Source organism: Heptranchias perlo, chromosome 30, assembly GCF_035084215.1.
Source record: "Heptranchias perlo isolate sHepPer1 chromosome 30, sHepPer1.hap1, whole genome shotgun sequence".
Classification (NCBI taxonomy): domain Eukaryota; kingdom Metazoa; phylum Chordata; class Chondrichthyes; order Hexanchiformes; family Hexanchidae; genus Heptranchias; species Heptranchias perlo.
This window is the reverse complement of record NC_090354.1, coordinates 4,349,601-4,374,271: the sequence shown is the minus strand read 5'-3', so window position 1 is coordinate 4,374,271 and position 24,671 is coordinate 4,349,601. Positions and strand designations below refer to the sequence as shown.

At 45.0% G+C, this 24,671-nt stretch overlaps 1 pseudogene; it reads left to right on the top strand.

Annotated features, from left to right (window-relative positions):
* The first annotated feature begins 524 nt into the window (after nt 1-524).
* On the top strand, nt 525-20,296 carry LOC137300098 (G-protein coupled receptor 39-like; annotated as a pseudogene).
* The last annotated feature ends 4,375 nt before the right edge of the window (nt 20,297-24,671 follow it).

The window sequence follows — 24,671 nt, the reverse complement described above, 5'->3', positions numbered from 1 at the left end:
TACAGGACAGAAAGATCCTTGGGGGGGAAGAGAGCTCCTTAGAGATAGGGAGAGATCTACCGGGACAGATTGCGTGATCCACAGAGATAAAGACCGACAGGGGCAGAGATCCGTTGGAAAAGAGAGCTTCAGAGATCTACAGGAGGGAGATCTTGAGAGAGGCAGAGAACGAGATCTACTGAGAAGGACGGAGTGATCTAGATACATCCAGGGTGATAGAGCGACCCAAGGTCCCAGTTTATCCCGAACCAACCCCACTCAAACCTTTATTGAGACGGGGAAACCTCTTCATTCAGCGAGTGCAATATCCAAGAAACGCCAGTCAGTGGGAGAAGTTCAGACCGAGAGGTCGCTCTGAGTAACTCGATGAATTTAAGTGGCGGAGAAGCTGAATGTTGAGAGTTGAAGAGGGGCTGGAACGCATGAAGAATTTAATCGATTTTGGAAATTTTAAAATTACCAACCTGCCATTGGGTCTCCCCGTCTTATTTTAATTTTGTATAATTGGTATAAAATCTGTAAGACCACTGAACGAATCATGAACACAACTGAAGACACCCAATGGACAACCCCTGGCAATGAGTTGCCCGGCTCCATCCGGATGAACTCCGCCGCTAAAATTGCCACCTCGGTTGTCTACGGGACAATCTCCATCTCTGGGATGATCGGGAATCTCCTGGTGATCTGGGTCATTTGGATTTTGAAAAGTAAATCCTGCATACAGAGGGGTCTGAGCCACCACATGGTCAGCATGGCCTGCTCTGACCTCCTCATCTTGACCATCGCGCTGCCCGTTGAGCTGTACAGCATCATTTGGTGTCCATACCCCTGGCCAACAGGCAACGTTGGCTGCAAAAGTTTCTATTTACTCTGGGAGATATGCAGCTATGCATCGATATTCAACGTCTTGACCTTCAGTTTCGAACGTTATTTGGCCATCTGCCATCCAATACAGGTCAAGGTGATGTCTACATCAAGGACCAAGAAGCTAATTGGTTTGGTTTGGGTCATGGCTGTCATCACAGGGCTGCCTGTTGCTTTTGCAATAGGGGTTGAAGATGCCTGGCAGCCCTTCAGGTCCCGAGGTGAGACGAGACCACCCCTCTACATCTGCACTAATATCTCTGGAAGAAAGTTTCTCTTCGAGGTGGTGATCTATATCTCCTTCTCGCTGTACCTCCTGGTTCTCCTGCTGGTGGCTTTTGCCTGCAGACAGATGATTAAAACCCTCCTCAAAGACCGACCTGTGTCTTTCGCACTTAAAGGGACAAATTCCACCGGCAAGATCCTGCCGAAGATTAAAGAGATAAGAAGGCAAAATGTGGCCATGTTGGGTGAGTGTTGCATAGAAATATTTGAGGAATTTGCAATACATGTTTGGATCTCTTGAGGTATTGATCACAGCGAGTAGGGGAATTGGGGTAGAAGACGTTTGGAAGAGATGTGCCGAGACACAGCCAAGTAAGTGGACATTTAGAAAATTATTCTGATTGGTTCCTTGGAAATTTGAGTCAATAAGGCTAAATTAATTGTGGCAATGTGTCTTTTGATTGGTTCAACAACAACAACCAAATTTATATAGCGCCTTTTAACATAGTAAAATGTCCCAAGGTGCTTCACAGGAGCAAACATCAGACAAAATTTGACACCGAGCCACATAAGGAGATATTAGGACAGGTGACCAAAAGCTTGGTCATAGAGGTAGGTTTAAAGGAGGAGCTTAAAGGAGGAGAGAGAGGTAGAGAGGTTTAGGGAGGGAATTCCAGAGCTTAGGGTCTAGGCAGCTGAAGGCACGGCCGCCATTGGTGGAGCGATGAAAATCGGGGATGCGCAAGAGGCCAGAATTGGCCAGAGTTCCAAGCAAGTTTTAACCAATCAGGATTTTTTGTGCAAGGGACACTTTCAATGTGGGACAGCAGTTGGACAGGACTCAAAACTTTTTATATGTTACTAGCCGGTCTCCTGAGGAATTGAGTGTCGTGAGTCAAAGGATAAATTAAAAGTGTGATGACCAAAATGTGACGGCTAAGGTGTAGCAGCACACACTTTCTGTAAACATCATATTCATAAAAGTAAACATGATACTTACAGGCAATCTGCATTATATATGCAAGACTTTTAATAATAACTAGTCAACCACTCATGGGATTGCTCAGATTAGGTGGATTAAATGTTATGTATTTATTGTAACAGGCTGAGAGAGGTTACAGTGTCACCTCAGGAGAGAAGAAGAATTACAAGCATTCTTGTCATTTTTATTGAGGTAATGGCACCATCTCCTGGAGAAAGTAAAATTTGCAGGCATTATCATTACTGATTTGTATAGACTAGAAGTGTGATAGTGTGACCAAGGGTGTTTCAGCCAGAGTACACTGATTTAAGGTGATTGACAAAAGAACCAGAGGTGAGATGAGGGGAAAACAAATTTACTCAGTGAGTTGTTGTGATCTGGAATGCGCTGCCTGAAAGGGTGGTGGAAGCAGATTCAATAATAACTTTCAAAAGGGAATTGGATAAATACTTGAAGGGAAAGCATTTACAAGGCTATAGGGAAAGAGTAGGAGAGTGGGACTAATTGGATAGCTCTACCAAAGAGCCAGCACAGGCATGATGGGCTGAATGGCCTCCTGTGCTGTACCATTCTATGAAAATCTTAAGAGACAACTCATCAGAGCACCAACAGTCTGCACTGTGCTGTTCTTTGGTTTGTATCCCTTTAAGAAAGATAAGTTCAAGTACTTAGTCACTTAGGTCTGGTCGTACTCTACTGTTATAGTATATTGTTTTTCTACACAGGCTGTATTGTTGCAACCTTGACCATTTGTTGGGTTCCATATCAGGCGAGGCGTGTAATGACAGCTGTGCAATCCAAAACCCAATGGACAGAATACTACTACAGATCCTATCTGGCCATGCAGCCTGTTACCAACACTTTCTATTACCTCAGCTCTGCAATCAACCCTTTTCTGTACAACGTGACCTCCAAGCAGTTCCGAGAGGTGTTTATTCAAGTACTGAGAGGCTGCTGTCGGTCCAGCTCAGCTCCACCAGAACATGGGAGGAACTCGCAATTGGATCTGAAACAAGAGTCCGCCTCATTAAATGGGAAGCCATCCTTATACAAGATTGAAGGAGCTGAGAGCGGAATTGGTCAGTGAGAGGGGAATCCTCTCACTGACCAATCTCCACTTTTGCTCTTGTGTGAGGTACAGATGTGCCAGTTTATTTAAAATATATAGAAGTTTTGGACTTTTAAGGGAGTCATGTGGCCAAAATAAGTCAAGGGTTCCATTTTAGATAAACCAAATATTATTGCTAAGAATTAAGCCTTGATCCTGGATGCAGGAGACAAGATTCCAGCTATTTATGGGAAAATTAAAAATAAAATCTATTTTTTTCTGATTGCTAGAGGTTAATCAAGGGGAGGTGCAGTGCTACAGCGTGAGGGGAGTGTAGGAACAAGTCCCACTTTGCACAGGTCCTGATGTGAGCCATGTTATCGTCAGGCAGAGGCTCAGTCGATGCAGTCTCCTGGTGAGGTGGCTGGAATATTGGATGGTGGGGGGAGGGAGGGAGAGTCCAGCCTGGGGGAGACACTATTCAAAGAAGAGCAGGAGAGTTCTCCCCGGTGTCCTGGCCAATATTTATTCCTCAACCAACTCCACTAAAGCAGATTATCTGGTCGTTATCACATTGCTGATTTTGGGACCTTGCTGTGTGCAAATTGGCTGCCGCGTTTCCTACATTACAACAGTGACTACACTTCAAAAGTACTTCATTGGCCCTGTGGCACTTTGGGACGTCCTGAGGTCATGAAAGGCGCCTTTTTCAATCTATGCAGCAGTACAATTGGCCTCATCACCCCTGTGGGAGGTAGCAGGAAAAAAAAGGCAGGTTTCCTGCTCCTGATTACTGTCTCCGACTCCTGCTGGAAAGTGTGTGCGTGGACACTTTGTGTGAGAACAGGATGGGGCTGATCTGTTGTCCTACATGGTCATACAGCCTGCTGACACTCACCGTTTAGATTACTGGATTAAGCATGGCCACCCATGGGGTGAGGGATAGGGTTGCCAACTCTGGTTGGACGTATTCCTGAAGGTTTCATCATATGACCTCCCACCTCCAACCGCCCCACCCAGTCAAACAGTCTTTTCTCCACCCCCCCCCAATCTCTAATCAATAACTAATAAAATTATTCAAAGAAATACCATGGGGAAAGAGCAGGGGAGTGGGACTAATTGGATAGCTCTTTCAAGGCACAGGCACAGTGGGCCGAATGGCCTCCTTCTGTGCTGTAACATATTATGATACTATGATAATGAAAAAATGCACAATTTTTTTTGAGCCCCAATGATTTGTCTCCTGGTTCGCTCCCAGCAGTGTCCAGGAGATTAATCTTTAATTCCTGGAGATTCAAGGACAATCCTGAGAAGAGGAGATGGAGATTGGTCACGTGATTGACTCACCACTACAGTGGCTGCTTTGAATGTCTGTACTATTTCACGTTGATTCGTTCCTGAGCAACGAATTCCCAGCTCCACCATTCTCTGGCTGGGAGTTTAAAACAAATCTCCAAATATTGACATGAACCACCAGGGACAAGATTATACATCCAGTCTGCTTCTCAAAACCTGCATCACTGAACGAGAAAGAGAAAAGGTGTTTATAACGGGGCAGTTAGTTATCTGGTTGTCCATCTGTTGATCAGTTTTTTTTTGACTCATTAACTAATCTCTTCTGGGAGATGTATGCACAGGAGCAGAAAGATTAAAGGGGCAGAGTGTTTTCATGCAGCTGCTGCGAGTTCAGATCACGCCAATCTGCAGTTTCCCTTACCTTAAACTGGCAAGCCTTCCATGGCCGATGGCTCAGAGCATTTATGCATTGAGTGGCTGCCCCATACACATCAGGATGGTCCCTGGATGATCTCAGCCAGGGTGGCGCTAGAAGAGCTACAGTTCATTTCAGTGCCCCTTGGGTTAGGGAGGCCAGAATCGGCTCCCCCTCTTGATTGCTTCTTTGAAGGTGTTGCCCTACGCCGGGGGGCAAGATTCCATGGACACCGGCAGCCCTCCAGCGTCTCACCCAACTAACCATTTCTTTAATGTGTGAGCCTAGACATTGAGTGTCGACCAACTATTCATTCACGGGGGGCATCGCAGTGGAGCCCGATCCTGTCACACCTGGAGTCCACACCTGCACACATTGCAGCAGAGGTCACTGGATGGAGATCAGAAGGTTTTTCCTTCGTTTATTAAAAATTAGTTCACGGTATATCTGTCTATACAATAAAAAAGATTGTAAACGTCCAGAAATCTCAGTAATCTGTGGTAACCACAAAACTGTAAGGTATTATTGGTCACGTAAATACCTGCGGCCTATCCTCTCTAGACCCTGGTCTCTCCGCTCTTGACTCTGGTTTTATGGCTGCCTGTATGTTGGTCATTTCCAATAGTTTCCTGCTCAGCAAATACACAACACCAGCAGGCTCCCCCATACCAGCAGAATTCCCCAGACACACAGCAACACAATCCCCAACACCAGCAGGCTCCCCCATACCAGCAGAATTCCCCAGACACACAGCAACACAATCCCCAACACCAGCAGGCTCCCCCATACCAGCAGAATTCCCCAGACACACAGCAACACAATCCCCAACACCAGCAGGCTCCCCCATACCAGCAGAATTCCCCAGACACACAGCAACACAATCCCCAACACCAGCAGGCTCCCCCATACCAGCAGAATTCCCCAGACACACAGCAACACAATCCCCAACACCAGCAGGCTCCCCCATACCAGCAGAATTCCCCAGACACACAGCAACACAATCCCCAACACCAGCAGGCTCCCCCATACCAGCAGAATTCCCCAGACACACAGCAACACAATCCCCAACACCAGCAGGCTCCCCCATACCAGTAGAATGCCCCAGACACACACCAACACAATCCCCAACACCAGCAGACTTCCCATACCAGTAGAATGCCCCAGACACACACCAACACAATCCCCAACACCAGCAGGCTTCCCCATTGAAGCAGAATTCCCCAGACACGTATTAACACAATCCTGCACACCATCAAGCTCTCCTGCATCAGCACCTCCATGCTTTGGGCTTTGAGGCTCTCTTCCAGCTGCCGCCTTCGCCTCCCCACTGCCTCTCGGAAGTGGCTTCTCTGTCGGCCTTGGTCATTGCCTACCCGCTCACTCTCAGGCCCAGCAACCCTCTGCATTTGAGACAGGCCAGGCCTGGGGTTGAGCAAAGTGGAGAGGTGCTGATGCAGGACAGCCCGTTGGTGTGCGGGATTGTCTGGGGTTGAGCAGGATAGAGTCACGTCGTGGTTATGTTACTGGACTAATAATCCAGAGAACGTGAGTTCGAATCCCACCAAGGCCGTTTGAGAAAAAAAATCTGGAAATAAAAAGCTGATATCAGCAAAAGTGACCATGAAGCTGTCGGCTTGTTGTTAAAAACCCAACTGGTTCACAAATGTCCTTTAGGGAAGGAAACCTGCCGTCCTTACCTGATCTGGGCCTATATGTGACTCTAGTCCCACACCAACGTGGTTGACTCTTAAGGCCTAGCAAGCCTCTCAGTTATATCAAACTGCTACATCAATGGATCAAATAGAAGGCCCACCATGAATCCCCAGGACAACGAGAGATGGGCAATAAATGGGGGCCTTGCCAGCGACACCCTCATCCTGAGAATGAATTTATACAATAGAATCATACACCACAGAAGGAGGCCAGTCAGCCTGCGCCGGCTCTTTGAAAGAGCTATCCAATTAGTCCCACTCCCCTGCAACTTTCCCCATAGCCCTGCAAATTTTTCTCCTTCATGTATTTATCTATGAAAGTTAGCACTGAATCTGCTTCCACCACTCTTTCAGGCAGTGCATTCCAGATCATAACAACTCGCTGCGTAAAAAAATTTCTCCTCATCTCCCCTTACATAAGAAATAGGAGCAGGAGTAGGCCATACCGCCCTTCGAGCCTGCTCCGCCATTCAATCAGATCATGACTGATCTTCGACCTCAACTCCACTTTCCCACCCAATCCCCATATCCCTTAATTCCCCTAGAGTCCAAAAATCTATCCATCTCAGCCTTGAATATACTCAATGACTCAGCATCCACAGCCCTCTGGGGTAGAGAATTCCAAAGATTCACAACTCTTTCCGTGAAGAAATTTCTCCACATCTTTCGGTTCGTCTGCCAATTTCTTTAAATCTGTGTCCTCTGGTTACAGAAAATTTAAAGAAAAATGTACACCAGGACTTGAGCACATAATCTTGGTGGACTCCCTTAGTGCTGCATTATTTGAGGTGCCTTCCATCAGATCAGATGTTAAACCGAGGCTCCGTCTCCCTTTTTGGCTGGTTCAGGTGGATGTTAAAGACCCCCGGGGGTCTATTTGAATAAGAGCATTTGCTTCTAGGCAACATTCCTTCCTCGACCAGCAACACTCAAACAACAGCGTCTTGCAAAATAAATGTTTCCAGGATGTCGGTGTAGCGCACAAGAACAATTCCCCGCAAAGTACCGGGAGTTCTCTGAATCCCATTCAAACAGTGAAATTATGATACTGCAATTAGCATGGCTTTTAACTCAATGATGGGAAGTTTATTGGCAAATATTTGTCGTCTTAGTCGCTGTTGACTCTGGGAAGAAAAGAATGCATTATTCTCCCAATAAAATATCACTAAGGTCTCCCGGCACTCTTATCTGAGCTAAAAGTGGACTGCATTGCCATGGTAACGTAGGGGAGCATTTCAGCCGATTTGAAACACATAAAATGCTGGAAACACTCAGTAAGTCAGGCAGCATCCGTAGTGAAAGGGGAGCGTTAATATTTCAGGCAGAGTCCTTCATTGCAGCCCATCTGATTGTTCCTATTGAGTTACTCGATAACCCCAACAATTGAAACAATACAGCTCGTCAATCCCATCCAGTGCAGAAGAAAGAAAGACTTGCATTTATATAGCACCTTTCATGACCTCAGGACGTCCCAAACAGCTTTACAGCCAATTAAGTACTTTTGAAACATAGTCACTGTTGTAGGAAAATTGCAGCCAATTTGCGCACAGCAAGGTCCCACAAACAGCAATGTCCCACAAACAGCAATGAGGTAAATGACCAGATAATCTGTTTTTTAGGATGTTGGTTGAGGGATAAATATTGGCCAGGACACCGGGGAGAACTGCCCTGCTCGTCTTTGAAATAGTGCCTCAGTTTAACATTTCATCCGAAAGACGGATGTTGTTTGGATTTTAAGAATGATTTATGATGAAATCTTAACCATGAGAGTGTTTCATGTCTCCTGTAATGTGCAATGGAGTAAAATCCAATATCACTGCAGTGCTGAACATGTGCTGCTCCAGCACTTGAGTTCAGTGCAAGTGATTTGAGCGTGGGAGCCCATGTTTGCCACTAACTACCATCAGTCCTGCCCTCCAGCGAAAGAAAACAGTTTTCCAAAAACAGGATAAAATTACCTCAGTGAAAATCCACAGTAAAACACAAGCTGGCTTGTGTTTCAAAGCCATTACCAATCTTGGGGTTGAGGTCCTCTCAGCCCTGGATGTGTTACTGCCACCATGTAACACATTCCTACTCATGTGTACTCCAACACAAAACACACTTTCCAGTGAGCTGTGTTTTATTTTGTGATAAGTACTATTACTTTTCCTGCAGCTTTCTTCCTTTGTAACATTCTCCCTGCCTTTCAGGGGTCGTTCACAGGATGACAGCACCACACGCAGGTTGAGAAGGTGGGCTGGTGCTGTTTAATTATTTGTTTTCGCTGTTTTCTATGTTAGAGCAGTAACTCCGCCCAGTACATGGAATTTTACAGCACAGAAACAGGCCATTCGGCCCAACAGGTCTATGCCAGTGTTTATGCTCCACATTAGCCTCCTCCAACTACTTCATCTCACCCTATCAATATATCCTTCTATTCCTTTCTCCCTCATTCATGTACTTACCTATCTTCCCTTTAAATGCATTGATGCTATTCACCTCAACTACTCCTTGTGGTAGCGAGTTCCACATTCTCACCACTCTCTGGGTAAAGAAGTTTCTCCTGAATTCCTCATTGGATTTATTAGTGACTATCTTATATTTATGGCCACTAGTTTTGGACTCCCCCACAAGTGGAAACATCCTCTCTACATCTACCCTATCCAACCCCTTCATAATTTTAAAGACCTCTATCAGATCACCTCTCAGTCTTCTCTTTTCTACAGAAAAGAGCCCCAGCCTATTTCGTCTTTCCTGACAGTTATAACCTCTCAGTTCTGGTATCATCATTCTAAATCTTTTATGCACCTTCTCCAGTGCCTCTGTATCCTTTTTATAATGTGGAGACCAGAACTGAGTACTCTAAGCGTGGTCTAACCAAGGTTCGATACAAGTTTAGCAGAACTTGTCTGACAGGAGAGTGACACAGATCGATGGACTTCTGGTGCAGGGCACAGATTTATGCCATCAATTCCCCACACTGTAAGTCCGCAACCTCTGCCAAGCAGATATCAGGCCCTTCCACAAAAGAGGCTAGGGAATATCATCAGGAGAGTCACTAGAAGGCCACTCCCATCTACCTTCTCGTGATCAGTTACACTGCAATACGGGCACATGGCTGGGAGTGGAGGATCGTCTGTGGACAGGGGAAAAGTGAGACAATAATAAAAGAGAAAAAAAAGTTGCATTTCTATCGCGTCTTTCACGACTTCAGGACGTCACAAAGAGCTTTGCAGCCAATTAAGTACTTTTTGAAGTGTAGTCACTGTTGTAATGTAGGAAATACGGCAGCCAATTTGCTCACTGCAAGCTCCCACAAACAGCAATGAGATAAATGACCAGATAACAGTGATGTTGGTTGAGGGATAAATATTGGCCAGGACACCAGGGAGAACTAACCCCCCGCTCTTCTGCGAAATAGTGCCGTGGGTTGTTTTACATCCACCTACCAGGGCAGACCGGGCCTCGGTTTAACATCTCAGCCGAAAGATGGCACTTCTGACCATGCAGCACTCCCTCAGCACTGCAGTGGGAGGGTAAACCTAGATTTTGTGCTCAAGTCTCTGGCGTGGGACTTGAACCCACGACCTTCTGACTCAGAGGTGAGAGTGCTACCCACTGAACTGCAGCTGGCACCTTAAATTCTTTACATGAATTTTTCCCCCTGAAATAAATCATCTTGTGGTGTGTAAACTATCCCTCAATGCTGCATTTCGCAGACAATGTTCCAGCACATCACTGATAAGAACGCCTATTATCCCTACACCCTTGTACACCATCTGTTGTAGAGTCTCCGAGAGCCACAAGGAAGCGCATAAGCAGCTTCAGAATAATCCGCAGTGACGAGCAAAAGTGAAAGCTAAACGAGTGCAAATTCCATCACAGGATTATAACTGCAGAAAAAAAAGGAGGTGGGAGACACAGGTTTTCCATTATTCACACTGGGATAAGATGTAGAGATGGAGTTGGACATGTAGGGGTAGATTCAGATGAGACGTTAAACCGAGGCCCCGTCTGCCCTCTCAGGCGGACGTAAAAGATCCTATGGCACTATTTCAAAGAAGACCGGGGAGTTCTCCGCAGTGTCCTGGCCAATATTTATCTCTCAACCAACACTTAAGAACAGATTATCTGGTCATTTATCTCATTGATGTTTGTGGGATCTTGCTGTGCGCAAATTGGCTGCCGCCTTTCCTACATTACAACAGTGACTACACTTCAAAAAAAAGTACTTCATTGGCTGCAAAGTGCTCTGGGACATCTCAAGGCTGCGAAAGGAGCTATATAAATGCAAGTTCGTTCTTTCTGGTCTGGGCCCACGCTGAGCGACCAGTGTGCACTCAAACTACAAGGGCCTCGTCAACATACTCGCCATGAGCTGCCATCGTTGGTCGCACCTCCAACCGATAAAATCAATGTCAGGCTGCCTACCTCATTGGCAGCAACCCCCAGGTAAGCCCCGGGGTGATTGGAATGCGTTACGGTGGGGGGGGGGGGGGGGGGGGGTGGGAGGGTTGGGGGTGGGAGGCGATCATGATTCCAATGGAGCAGTTTTGCTCCTCCTAGTTCCACAGGATGGGTTTTTTAAACAACTTTTTTTTAATTAGCTGGTGTTCGTGATCATGGGGAGCCGCTGAAGAATCCTGAGTGGGTCACGGCCAACGCCTGGGCCCCTGCTCATCGTAGACCAATTTCCCAACTGGATCCTTCAACAGGCGTTAACGACCACACATCTGCGCTATCTCCAAGACCGCCTACTCCCACTTCTGTAACATCGCCCATCTCCGCCCCGCATCAGCTCATCTGCTGCTGAACCCTCATCCATGCCTTTGTTAACTCCAGACTCGACCATTCCAATGCTCTCCTGGCTGGCCTCCCACCTTGCACCTTCCGTAAACTTCAGCTCATCCAAAACTCTGCTGCCCGTATCCTAACAAGCATCAAGTCCCATTCAACCATCACCCCGTGCTTGCTGACCTACATTGGCTCCCGGTCCAGGAACACCTCAATTTAAAAATTCTCCTCCTTGTTTTCAAATCCCTCCGTGGCCTCGCCCCTCCCCATCTCTGTAACCTCCTCCAGCCCGACAACCCTCCGAGACCTCTGCGCTCCTCCAATTCTTGCCTCTTTAAAATCGGGGATGCACATCGTTCCACCATTGGCGGCCGTGCCTTCAGCTGCCTAGACCCTAAGCTCTGGAATTCCCTCCCTAAACCTCTCCGCCTCTCTACCTCTCTCTCCTCCTTTAAGACGCTCCTTAAAACCTACCTCTTTGACCAAGCTTTTGGCTCGATGTCAAATTTTCTTTCATAATCGCTCCTGTGAAGCGCCTTGGGATGTTTTGCTGTGTTAAAGATGCTATATAGATGCAATTTTGTTGTTGTTCAGCCCCTAATTTACATATTTAAGGATAAACGCCTGTTTTTGGCGTCCATTCAAGAAACCTAAACAAAGGGCTGCACAAATTTAGCAGTGAGACCAATGGCTGCAGGGGTGGGTCCCACATACTCCCAGCATCGATCAGTCACTCAAAGTTAGATCAGGTGATCTTTACCAACTCATGCTGGGATAGGGCTTCACAGCTCCCATATAAAGATAGGAACAGGAGGAGGCCATTCAGCACCTTGAGCCTGTCCCACCATTCAATTAGATCATGGCTGATATGTATCTTAACTCCATTTACCCGCCTTGGTTCCCTATCTATTAATAACATTGCCTAACAAAAATCTAACAATCTCGGTTTTGAAATTTTCAATTGACCCCCCCCAGCCTCAACAGCTTTTTTGAGGGAGAGAGTTCCAGATTTCCACTCCCCTTTGTTGCCCCCTGGTCTCTGGGCTAGTGCCCATTCTTCACACGTAAGTCTAGACAGTGATTGTTAACAGGCCATTCAACCAGGGGAGGGCATCTGGCTTAGCCTGGCCCTGTCCTCACATGACACGTAGTTTCCAGCAGTAATCCTGAACAGGGACGCTTGCTGTTTCTTCCCTCCCCAGCGCAAGGGTCAACTGTAGCATCTCCACCACATTTATAAAACACTGGTTAGGCCCCAGCTGGAGTATTGTATTCAATTCTGGGCACCACACTTTAGGAAGGATGTCAAGGCCTTAGAGAGGGTGCAGAAGAGTTTTACTAGAATGGTGCCACGGATGAGGGACTTTTTAAAAAATTCATTCATGGGATGTGGGCGTCGCTGGTGAGGCCAGCATTTATTGCCCATCCCTAATTGCCCTTGAGAAGGTGGTGGTGAGCCGCCTTCTTGAACCGCTGCAGTCCGTGTGGTGAAGGTTCTCCCACAGTGCTGTTAGGAAGGGAGTTCCAGGATTTTGACCCAGCGACAGTTATGTGGAGAGACTGGGGAAGCTGGGGTTGTTCTTCTCAGAGCAGAGAGGGTTAAGAGGAGATTTGATAGAGGTGTTCAAAATCATGAACGGTTTTGACAGAGTAAATAAGAAGGGTTAGTAACCAGAGGACAGATTTAAGGTTTTCGGCAGAAGAGCCAGGGGTGACATGAAGAAACATTTTTTTACGCAGCGAGATGTGATGATCTGGAATGCGTTGCCTAAGAGTGTGGTGGAAGCAGATTCAATAGTAATTTTCAAAAGAGAATTAGATAAATACTTGAAGAGAAAAAGTTTTCAGAGCCATGGGGAAAGAGCAGGGAAATGGGACTAGTTGCATAGCTCTTTCAAAGGGCCAGCACAGGCACGATGGGCCAAACAGCCTTCTCCTGTGCTGTACCTACCATGATATTATGGTACCACCAACACAACTAACTCCAGCACTGACCCAGAATATTGGTCTACATGGCTCAGCGTTTTTGCAGCTGAACTGCCAAGGGAGCTGGAGGCAGCATTTTAAATGAGGCTGCCAGTCCAGCAAGGACCTGTGAGGGGAAGTCAATGAGCTGCAATATGGAGCAGTGTGCCTGGTACTTAGAGGGATGAGAGAATGCAAATCATTCAATGAGTGAAATATGATGAATAATGAGGTACTTAAGAAAATAAAGGAGATAGAGGAGGTGATAAAAGCACTTACTAAACAAAGATCCAGTGCCAACTGCACACCACTGGGTGCAGTAAGCAGTTTATCAACAGCTTTCCTTTGGGAACAGAATGGAAAACAATTCTCAATTTCTCAGTAATGGTCTGGTAAATCTGCAGTAATAATGTCAAAGCCCTTTATTCCCTTTTTGTGATCGTTATCTTGTACTGGTGACATGAGAACATAAGAACATAAGAAATAGGAGCAGGAGTAGGCCATACGGCCCCTCGAGCCTGCTCCGCCATTCAGTAAGATCTTGGCTGATCTTTGATCTCAACTCCACTTTCCCGCCCGATCCCCATGTCCCTTGATTCCCTTAGAGTTCAAAAATCTATCGATCTCAGTCTTGAATATACTCAACGACTGAGCATCCACAGCCCCCTGGGGTAGAGAATTCCAAAAATTCACAACCTTTTAAGTGAAGACATTTCTCCTCATCTCAGTCCTAAATGGCCGACCCCTTATCCTGAGATGATGACCCCAAGTTCTAGACTCTCCAGCCAGGGGAAACAGCCTCTCAGCATCTACCCCAATGTATTTTCAACCTCAATGAATATTCACTAACATATACAGATATGAATATAAATCGGTTTGCCACTCAAAGTAAAGGACACTATCAAACTGCCACTTCCTCTCACTGCTTTCGCCTGTGCAGGATATGTCAACACATCTTTACAAAGTGTAAACAACTTCACGCAGACTTTTCCTGTGCTCTGTCCAAGTGATTTTGTAACATCTGCAATACATGTAACTTCAAAATTGCACTAAAGAAAGCACAAAATACATGTGTGTGTGTTTCTCCCGAGCCAATTTAGGAATCTGAGAGGAACATTAAACACTTGAATGTGGTGACTAGAGAGACATCACCTGGCTAATATTTATCCCTCAACCAACATCACTAAAGAAAATTATCTGGTCATTATCACATTGCTGTTTGTGGGAGCTTGCTGTGAGCAAATTGGCTGCCGTGTTTTCTACAACAGTGACTGCACTTTAAAAGTACTTCATTTGCTGTAAACGCTTTGGGACATCCTGAGGCTGTGAAAGGTGCTATATAAATGCAAGTCTTTCTTTCTGCTGCACTGGTTATCTCACCTCAGTCTCTCCCCTTATTCTTCCAACCCACCTCACCTTCTTCCAATCCTCTGCTTCACAATCTTCCTCATCCTCCCCAGCCCAAGATACCTTCCTTATTAAATTCTCCTTACCTTAGTCTCTCCCCCCCAAGAAACTCCTCATCCTCAGGAATTTTAACCTCCATTTGAATTCACCCTCACCCACACAGTTGATTTCCTTACCCGTCTTCCCTCACTGAGCCTCGCCTTCCATAATGACTTCCCATGCACACGCATAACCATCTATTGGCCTGGTCATCATACATAACCTCAACACCTCCGAGGCCTCCATCACTGATAGGACTCTCTATGATCACGTCCTCAACTCCTTTCTCCGACATGTCCCTCTGCCTGCTTCTTGCTTCTCCACCCCTAGAAATAAATTCCTCCTTCAATTTCTCAGGCTGCTCTCAATCTCTGCTTCCTTAGCTTGGATGGGTGATATCTAGTTCTACCCAACCCCATCACTTCAAACACACTATGTGCATGTGCGATGACCCTTCATAAAGTCTTTCTGCCTCATGTATATCTTTCTAATGGTTTAATATGGATATTTAAACCTGGATGAGCCAAAACTTCCTAAGTCTTATGTGGGAAAAATGTGGAAAAATTGATTTTTGCCTGTGATGGATTCATTTAACTTCTGTAATGCTAGATTCGGCATGTAAGGGGTTAACTCTCAAGGTTGCGCACAGCATTATTTCTCAATAGTAAACCAGCAGCCTGGAACTAGTCTGGTTACTATAGTGATTTGAAGTGTTAATAAGTTATTCTGAGGGAGGGTTGTTATGTATAATCTCAAACATCTGGTGCTTTTGTGAGAAGCTGACTCCTTGTGATAACTGATGCTCTGGATGTTGTTCTACTCCATTTGCACAGCAGGGGGCTTAGCTGGGCAGACACTTGGCAATCCTCCTGGTTTCACATCAAAGGGCAGGCTCACACCTCAGGGTGGTAACTTTGATTGACAGCTCAGTGGGCCAAGCCCTGATAAAATAGGGCAATCGCTTTCTCAGTCGCAGAGTGCTTTGTGATTTCAGGAATAGGCTGCCTGCATTATAAAATCAGAACCCTTTGGTTTCGATGGATTGAGCTGAAGAAGTTAATGTTCAGAGAGAAAGCAAATTGTGCATTTATTGCATTTTACAAACTGAGGAGTGTAGGGAAAGAAATTACTCTCATGTGAAAACTGTATACCATTCATTTACATATTTTATATAAATAAACCAGTTGTTGGTCCTGGGAGAGTCCATATTCAGTCAGCCGTTCATAAAGAGAGGAGAATTCATGTAGTGGCATGTGTCATGTTTCAGGAGCAGGTACACAGAGTAAAGGTTCTTTGTTATGATTCCTGGGTCACGCTATCATTTAAATATTGGGCAAAAAAAAGATGCGCTCAGAATTAAATAGAATTAACAGCACAGAAACAGGCCATTCGGCCCAACCGGTCTATGCTGGTGTTTATGCTCCACACGAGCCTCCTCCCACTCTAATTACTTCATTTCACCCTATCAAAATATCCTTCTATTCCTTTCTCACTTATGTAGCTTCCCTTTAAATGCATCAATGCTGTTTACCTCAATCACTCCTTGTGGTAGCAAGTCCCACATTCTCACCACTCTCTGGTAAAGAAGTTTCTCCTGAATTCCCTATTGGATTTATTAGTGACTCTCTTATGTTCATGGGGACGTGAAGTCCAGTTATGAGAGTGACTGGTGGTGCTGAACCCAAGAAAATATCTAGCGTAAAAATCCTGCTTATTGCTCAGTCTCGTGTAGCTAAACGACACTTGTCTCCTCTAAGAAGTTGGACACCGACTGCTCGGGGTGGGGGGTTGCTGCACGGAGGAGCCTCGTTCCTTATCGGAATTAACCAGACAAGTCACTCCACTAACTATGAACGGCCAATGTACCACCACCCACAGAATCTGCCGATCCTTTCTGCGTCCGAGCCAAGTGAGGTTTCCTGTATCGAGTCAAATTAATCCGCGGACTCCACTCCTGGTGGTGCCCTTCCATCTATTTCTTTTAAGTTTCAGCTTTGCGACCATACAGCCCTCTCCCTAGAACCCAAAGACTTTGGTTTCCCGAAAGGTGCTCAGCGGTTCATGGGAATAATGCTGCCGGATCGCTCGCTGGCATCATTTATGGACGGAGCTACGACGGTATCTGATCGTCCTTGAACCTACGTCTTCTGTTCTTGATTAATGAAAACATTCTTGGCAAATGCTTTTGCAATCTACTTGAATAGATGTTGTAGATTTTCCAACCAACAATTTCCCCTACCCTATTTTATTTAATTCCTTTTACATCCTTTCAAAGTTAGCCTCGTTTAAGACTGAAGCCTTGGTTTGTGACCTTCCTTTCTGCCCATCAAGCCTGAGAGTGAATTCAACAACAACAATGATTTGCATTTATATATCACCCAAACGTCCCAGGGCGCTTCACAGGAGCGTTTTTCGACTAAATTTGACACTGAGGCACATAAAGAGATATTAGGTCAGGTGACCAAAAGCTTGGTTAAAGAGGTAGGTTTTAAGGAGCGTCTTAAAGGAGAAGAAAGAGGTGGAGAGATTTAGTGATGGAATCCCAGAGCTTAGGGTTATTATGGATACTGTGCGCGAGATGCAGATTGCTAACACACATGCGCAGAGTTCTATTCCCCGTCCAGTAAATATTTAATGTTTTGAGAGCAAAGTGGAAGATGCTGCTTAAGTGTTTAAAGTGCTCAGAAGATCCAAAGACTACCTGAGCACTTTATAAACTGTTTCACATTGCGCTCGAGTTATACTCCAAACGGTGTCCCCCCTCTCCCCCACCGAGGGAACACCTGAATTCTGAAGGTAGATCCGGACCTGACTCTGCAGTTATGTTGTCACTGTTTGTCCTGATGCTCAGTGAGAATGGTTGCACATTGATGCAAAAGTGGCAGTGTATCTGAATCCTTCACATGATCCTTAATCTATTGTTCCACCAACAACAGACTATCGATCTCAGTCTTGAACACTTCAGTTGTTCCAGCATCCACAGCCTATTTGGGGGAAGAGAGTTCCAGATTTCTACTACTCTTTTTGTGTAGAAGGGCTTCCTGACATCACCCCTGAACGGCCCAGCTCTAATTTTAAAATTATGTCTCCTCGTTCTGGATTCCCCCCACCAGAGGAAATAGTTTCTCCATATCTACCCTATCGAATCCTTTAACATATGAAACACCTTGATTAGATCACCAGGTTATAGTCCAAGCTGTTGGACTATAACCTAGTGTTGTACGACTCCTTACATTTGTCCACCCCAGTCCATCACCGGCATCTCCACATCTTGATCAGATCAGCCTTCAATCTCCTATAATCAAGGGAATACAAGCCAAATTTATGCAACCTGTCCTCATAATTTAACCCTCTAAGCCCCAGTATGGTGAACGAGCTCTTGGGAAAGAAAGAAAATAATTGGTCACGAGATATGCTGATCAGAAGCTCTGAACACATGACTCAGCATCAATCCATCCAGAAATGGCTATTTCTAAAGTGCTGAGGTGTCATAGAGGAAGAGAACTCCAGGCCCTCTTCCCAGCTGTAGCTCATCTGCTGCTGAAACCCTCATCCATGCCTTTGTTACCTCCAGACTTGACTATTCCAATGCTCTCCTGGCTGGCATCCCATCCTCCACCCTCCATAAACTTGAGCTCATTCAAAACTCTGCTGTCCCTATCCTACCTCGCACCAGTCACCCAACACCCCAGTGCTCGCTGACTTACATTGGCTCCCAGTCCGGCAACACCTCAATTTTAAAATTCTCATCCTTGTTTTCAAATCTCACTATGGCCTCGCCCTCTCCCTATCTCTGTAACTTCCTCCAGGCCTACAACCCTCCGGGATCTCTGCGCTCCTCCAATTCTGGTCTCTTGTGCATCCCCGATTTTCATCGCTCCACTATTGGCGGCCGTGCCTTCAGCTGCCTAGGCCTTAAGCTCTGGACTTCCCTCCCATAACTTCTCTGCCTCTTGCTCCTCCTTTATGACACTCCTTAAAACCTACCTCTTTAATCAAGCTTTTGGTCACCTGTCCTATTAACTCCTTATGTGGCTTGGTGTCAAATAATCGCTCCTGTGAAGCGCCTTGGGACATTTTACTACCTGAAAGGAGCTATATAAATGCAAGTTGTTGTTGGAAAGCTGCATCACACATGGAAGCTACAGGGAGGGGAAAAGGAGGAAGAAAATAAAAGAATAAAATAAAGGACCGCCAAATAAATGAAAAAAGCTTAATGAAGAGCTATCGGTCATATGTTGTCTGTCTGAGGTAATCGTAATGGTAGATTTTACTGGGTGAATCAGACAGATGGAGAAGCTGGTTGTGACTTGGCAAACAAGGAGTTAACAAGGTCCATGTTATGTTATTTTGACCCAGAGGTCAGATGAGATCATTGATCAGTTGGCCCTGAATGAAATTTCTCAGTAAACAAATTTAAAACAATCATGATTAGATTAAAAAGATGCTGACTGGTCTTGAAAGCAGGTTACAGAAATTCTTGAGGCCACCCGGACAATGTCAATCAGCAGTACTGCAAAGCATCCAATGTATAGATCAATTCTCCCCTTTGCTTACTGTTTTGCGACAACAAGTAATTGTGTAAATAATGCCCAGCAGAGATGGCACTTAGAGTAGGAGCTGCCACTTTGTCCAAAGTATCTTCTTCAAAAGCACCAGTGGCTCACATGCAGTGTCTTGCAATTGTTTTTGGTAGGGAGATTATAGAAAGCACAAGGATGTTATAGATGCTTGTAACTTTCTGATTTTATTAAAAGCGGTCCTCTCGGGAAGGCTTCCTCACTCAGGGAGGTACCCATGGAGAGATGTCATAGGAACATTGGAACAGGAGGAGGCCATTCAGCCCCTCGAGCCTGTTCCACCATTCAATTAGATCATGGCTGATCTGTATCCTAACTCCATCCACCCGCCTTGGCTCCATATCCCTTAACATCTTTGGCTAACAAAAATCTATCGATCTCAGATTTTAAATTATTAATTGAGCTAGCATCATCTTCTCTGGGCAACTAGGGATGTGCAATAAATGCCGGCCTTGCCAGTGATGCCCACATCCCAAGAATCAATTTTTAAAAATTGATAATTTCTTCCCAATTTTTTCCCTTCCTTGTCTTAAGGTATTAACTCATGCTGGGGTACAGGCACTAACAGCCCTCCCAAAAAGACCGTTCTTCATGTGTGAGCCTTGATAGTCAGCATTGGCAGGCTATTTGACTGTGAGGACATCGTAGCTTAGCTTGATTCTGCCAATGACTGACATCCACCCGTGCGGAGTTTCCAGTGGAGTCAGATGTGACTGGAGAGCAATCAGTAGTGAGAACCTGCTCTGACTTTTTTTTTCTCTTCCCCTTTAGCCCAAGGGAGCTGAAGATAACTGTAACACTCCCAAAACCATCATCCTGACTCAACAGAGACCGTGGCTCAAAACCAGGATTCTTCTGGGCTGTGTGGCTCAGTACCAAACCACGTAGTGCATTGAGACACTGAACAACAAGGGACGTTGAATAACTCAGCTTATTTGAAGATGTTGGAATCCTGCCTTGAAAGCTGCTGCTGCTGCTGTAAACTTTAACTAGAAATAAAACAAAACTGAAGGCTTTTATTGTCGCCACAGTCTATGGTTTCATTGTCACAATGATCTCAACCTTTGGACAGATTACCATCTTCCTCAAGACCAACAATCTTGTAAAAACAGTGTTGCAACAAAAACCTTGGGAAAATATCAGTAAATAATAAATGAAGAGAATGCAAAAACTTTCCGTGTGTACTGACCCAAATTCTCCGATGACTTGCCTTTACTCAATAGTTCTCACATATTTAGTTTGCAGTACTCCAGTTTAATACAAAGGAAGTTTCTGGCTCCAGTACCAATACTAGAAACATGCCCTCTTTGTGCTAAGGCTCCATGCCCACATTTTCTTTTTTATCCACTTTAACCTTCTTAGATTTCAGAGTAGAGGTAGAAAACCACCATGGATTAAAGCAGCACTGATGTTTCAGCTAATTAAGCTTTCCTTAGATGGTTTCTATAGTTCCAGAGCTGAGCTTCACACCATGGCAGGACTGCCTGTTTTATAATCCTGCTTACCTCATCTTCTTCACCCGCATACATTTCAGGATCTTTCTGATTTATTTGCTCGTAGCAGCTATTCACAGTGCTTGGAATCTGCTAGCATTGAAACAAAGCTTCCTTTTATAATTATACCTCATCATGTCAATGCTGCTTAGCTGTTTAATTCTTTGGGGGGCTGCACCTTCAGCTGTCTAGGCCCTAAGCTCTGGAATTCCCCCCCATAAACCTCCCAGCCTCTCAACCTCTCCTCCTTTAAGACTCTTAAAACCTTCCTCTTTGACCAAGCTTTTGGTCACCTGTCCTAATATCTCCTCATGTGGCTCATTGTTAAATTTTGCTTGATTAAGCTCCTGTGAAGTGCCTTGGGACGTTTTACTACGTTAAAGGCCCCATGTTAATGCAAGTTGTTGTTGTTGTAGGATTGATCCATCAAATCTGATTTTTTTATTTTAGAAAGGCAGTGACTCTGGTCTCACCGATGCTATCCTTCCTTCAGTGCCTCACCCAGGATGCCATTCTTCAGTAATAAAAACAGAAAATGCTGGAAAAACTCAGCAAGTCAGGCAATATTTTCAGGTCGAAGACCTTTCATCAAGGTTCTGACGAAAGGTCTTCGACCTGAAACATTAACTCTGTTTCTTTCTCCACAGATGCTGCCTCACTTGCTGAGCTTCTCCAGCATTTTCTGTTTCTATTACAGATTTCCGGCATCCGCAGTATTTTGCTTTTGATGCCATTGTTCAGACTGCGTTCTAAAGGCAGTCGTGCTTTATGCCTATCATGACTTAGTGCCTTCAGGACAGGAAGGGAGAAAACTGGGGTAAAAGATTCTTTTTGCAACTGTGGACTGTTTGAGTAATCCAGACAAGCAAAAAGGCTCAAAAACTGGATACAAATTTATTTGCTTAAACTGGGAAATATTCAAATGAGAAGTGAAAGGAGGGAAGGAAGAGGAAATACATTAAATGGAGAATGATGGCAAAGATAAGGGGAATGTGGCCACATGGATAGAGAAATGGTTGGAGAGTAGAAAGCAAGGAATGGGGTAAAAGGAAAAATATAACGAGTGGTGTTCCATAGGGGCCTGTGCGGGGACTGCTCTTTATATATAATATGCATAAATGATCTGGACTTGGGAAGCGAGGGAACAGTATTGTAATTTACTGATAAACTGTGACAAGAATTGTGAAAGACTGGAGGAGGACCGAGGATGGCAGGATATGCAGTTCAATGTAGAAAAATATGAAGTAATGCTTTTGAAAAGCAAGAATAGGGAAAGTAAATGCACATTAAATGGTAAGATATTAAATGGAGTAGAGGAGCAGACGGATCTTGATGTGCAGATACACAGGTAGATAAGACTATAAGAACATAAGAACAAAAGAAATAGGAACAGGGGTAGGCCATACGGTCCCTCGAGCCTGCTTCGCCATTCAATAAGATCATGGCTGATCTTCTACCTTAACTCCACTTTCCCATCCATTTAAGGGGATAAACACATGAGGGAGAAAGGATTAGAAGGATATGTTGATAGGGTGAGATGAAGTAGGGTGGGAGGAGGCTCGTGTGGATCATAAACACTGGCATGGACCAGTTGGGCCGAATGGCCTGTTTCTTTGCTGTACATTCTATGTAATTCTATGTGATAGCCTTCTCTGGTAACTTATTCCATGATTCAGTTACCCTTTAGGTGGCTAAGTTATACCCTACTTTCCTAAAGACTAAGGGAAAGGAGAGTAAAGGAATAAAAACCACAGAAAAGTTGAATTATTGAAGTCATTATTAGAAATGAGTATTTCAATGACCTTTACACACAGGCATATTTATTATTTGTGCAGCTGCATGGATGCAGTGTTGCCAAATCCAAAATCTTACCCTTGCTTTATATCTCTTTAGCTTCCTTTCATAAGATGGTATACTTTACTGTTCTTAGCAATCTTAATAGTCAGTAAAATTAAAATAGTGACCCTGACAGTGAAACTCCCCCATTATGACCAAAAAAATAGTGCGTTGCAACATTATTGTCCTATCTCTTGGAGGTGCGTCCTTGCAGATTCTGCCCATCTCCACCACTGTTACAGATTTGTGACAAAATGCTACGACTATAACTACAACTAATAATGGAAATGCAAGTTGTTGTTGCTGATTTTAGATACAAAAAAAATCACTTCCAATCACTTCAGAACATTTACCTCAAAGAGTTCATCCTTCGGCACTGTTACAGCGTGAACATGATGATCATTCATTAACTTTTTTTTGGTAATAAAAGACAGACATACTTTTTTCTCCCAACTCCCTCTCCTGGCGGCGATGATTCGTGTTTGGATGTGGCTCCATAGGTGCTGGCTTGGTTCCCTGTCTAAATGTTTGTTTTTTATATATCAGTTCGGACAGTAAGTGTTGGCAGATTATTTGTTTGTGGTGGGCATCGCAGCTGACCTGAACCTGATCTCGCCCAGTGTCCAAACACATGAACTTGCCAGTGTGCTGGAAAAATGATCTGCAGCAGAAACCCTGGCTGATCGTTCCCTTCCTCGGCCAAACGTCCGAGGATAATTGTAGCGCCCCCACTGCCATCCCAGCTGAGCTTGGCTAACTCGGTGCAGACCAGGGATCGTCTTTCCTGGCTTGAATGGTTCAGTCACACTTTTTAATAGGACAGGCGTGTCTTTCCTGAATCCAAAACTCTGCTGCCCATATCCTAACTCGCACCAAGTCCCGTTCACCCATCACCCCTGTGCTCGCTGACCTACATTGGCTCCCGGTTTGACAAAGCCTCGATTTTAAAATTCTCATCCTTGTTTTCAAATCCCTCCGTGGCCTCGCCCCTCCCTATCTCTGTAACCTCCTCCAGCCCTACAACCCTCCGAGATCTCTGCGTTCCTCCAATTCTGGCCTCTGGCACATTTCCGATTTTAATCGCTCTATCATTGGCGGTTGTGCCTTCAGCTGCCTGGGTCCTAAGCTCTGGAATTCCCTCCCTAAACGTCTCTGCCTCTCTACCTCTCCCTCCTCCTTTAAGTCATACCTCTTTGACCAAGCTTTTGGTAATTATGTTTGATAATCGCTCCTGTGAAGCGCCTTGGGATTTTTTTTTTTTTTATTCGTTCATGGGATGTGGGCATCGCTGGCGAGGCCGGCATTTATTGCCCATCCCTAATTGTCCTTGAGAAGGTGGTGGTGAGCCGCCTTCTTGAACCGCTGCAGTCCATGTGGTGACGGTTCTCCCACAGTGCTGTTAGGTAGGGAGTTCCAGGATTTTGACCCAGCGACGATGAAGTAACGGCAATATATTTCCAAGTTGGGATGGTGTGTGACTTGGAGGGGAACGTGCAGGTGGTGTTGTTCCCATGTGCCTGCTGCTCTTGTCCTTCTAGGTGGTACATTACCTTAACTACATTAAAGATGCTATATAAATGCTAGTTGTTGTTGGTGTTGAATTATGATTGTGATTGATTTGCATCATGTAGACAATGGCATTTTAACAGCTTTGAATTATACAAGCTTTTGGGATCCCAGCAAAATGATATCAGAGTGACTGCTTTACATAGTGTATCCACATTCCTGGTACTGGAAGTTCAGATGTCAGCATTTCTCTATATTTCAGAGTGCAGATGACTTTTTTTCCGTGATATACTGTAAGTGGGGTCACTATCTGTTGCCTCTGTCTACAGAAATAAATGTTTAGAGTCCCTCATTCAGCTGTCAGCCTATCTAACCCCTTGTGACCGTTTTACAAGAAATCAAATTAGATTCATGCCGTTTTGTCTCAAGTCTATGATTTGGGCCAAAAACTATCTGAATGTAGCACTCGGGGGAGGAGATGGGAGAGAATTGTGAGCACACCACCAGAGATAAGAGAAATATGCTAG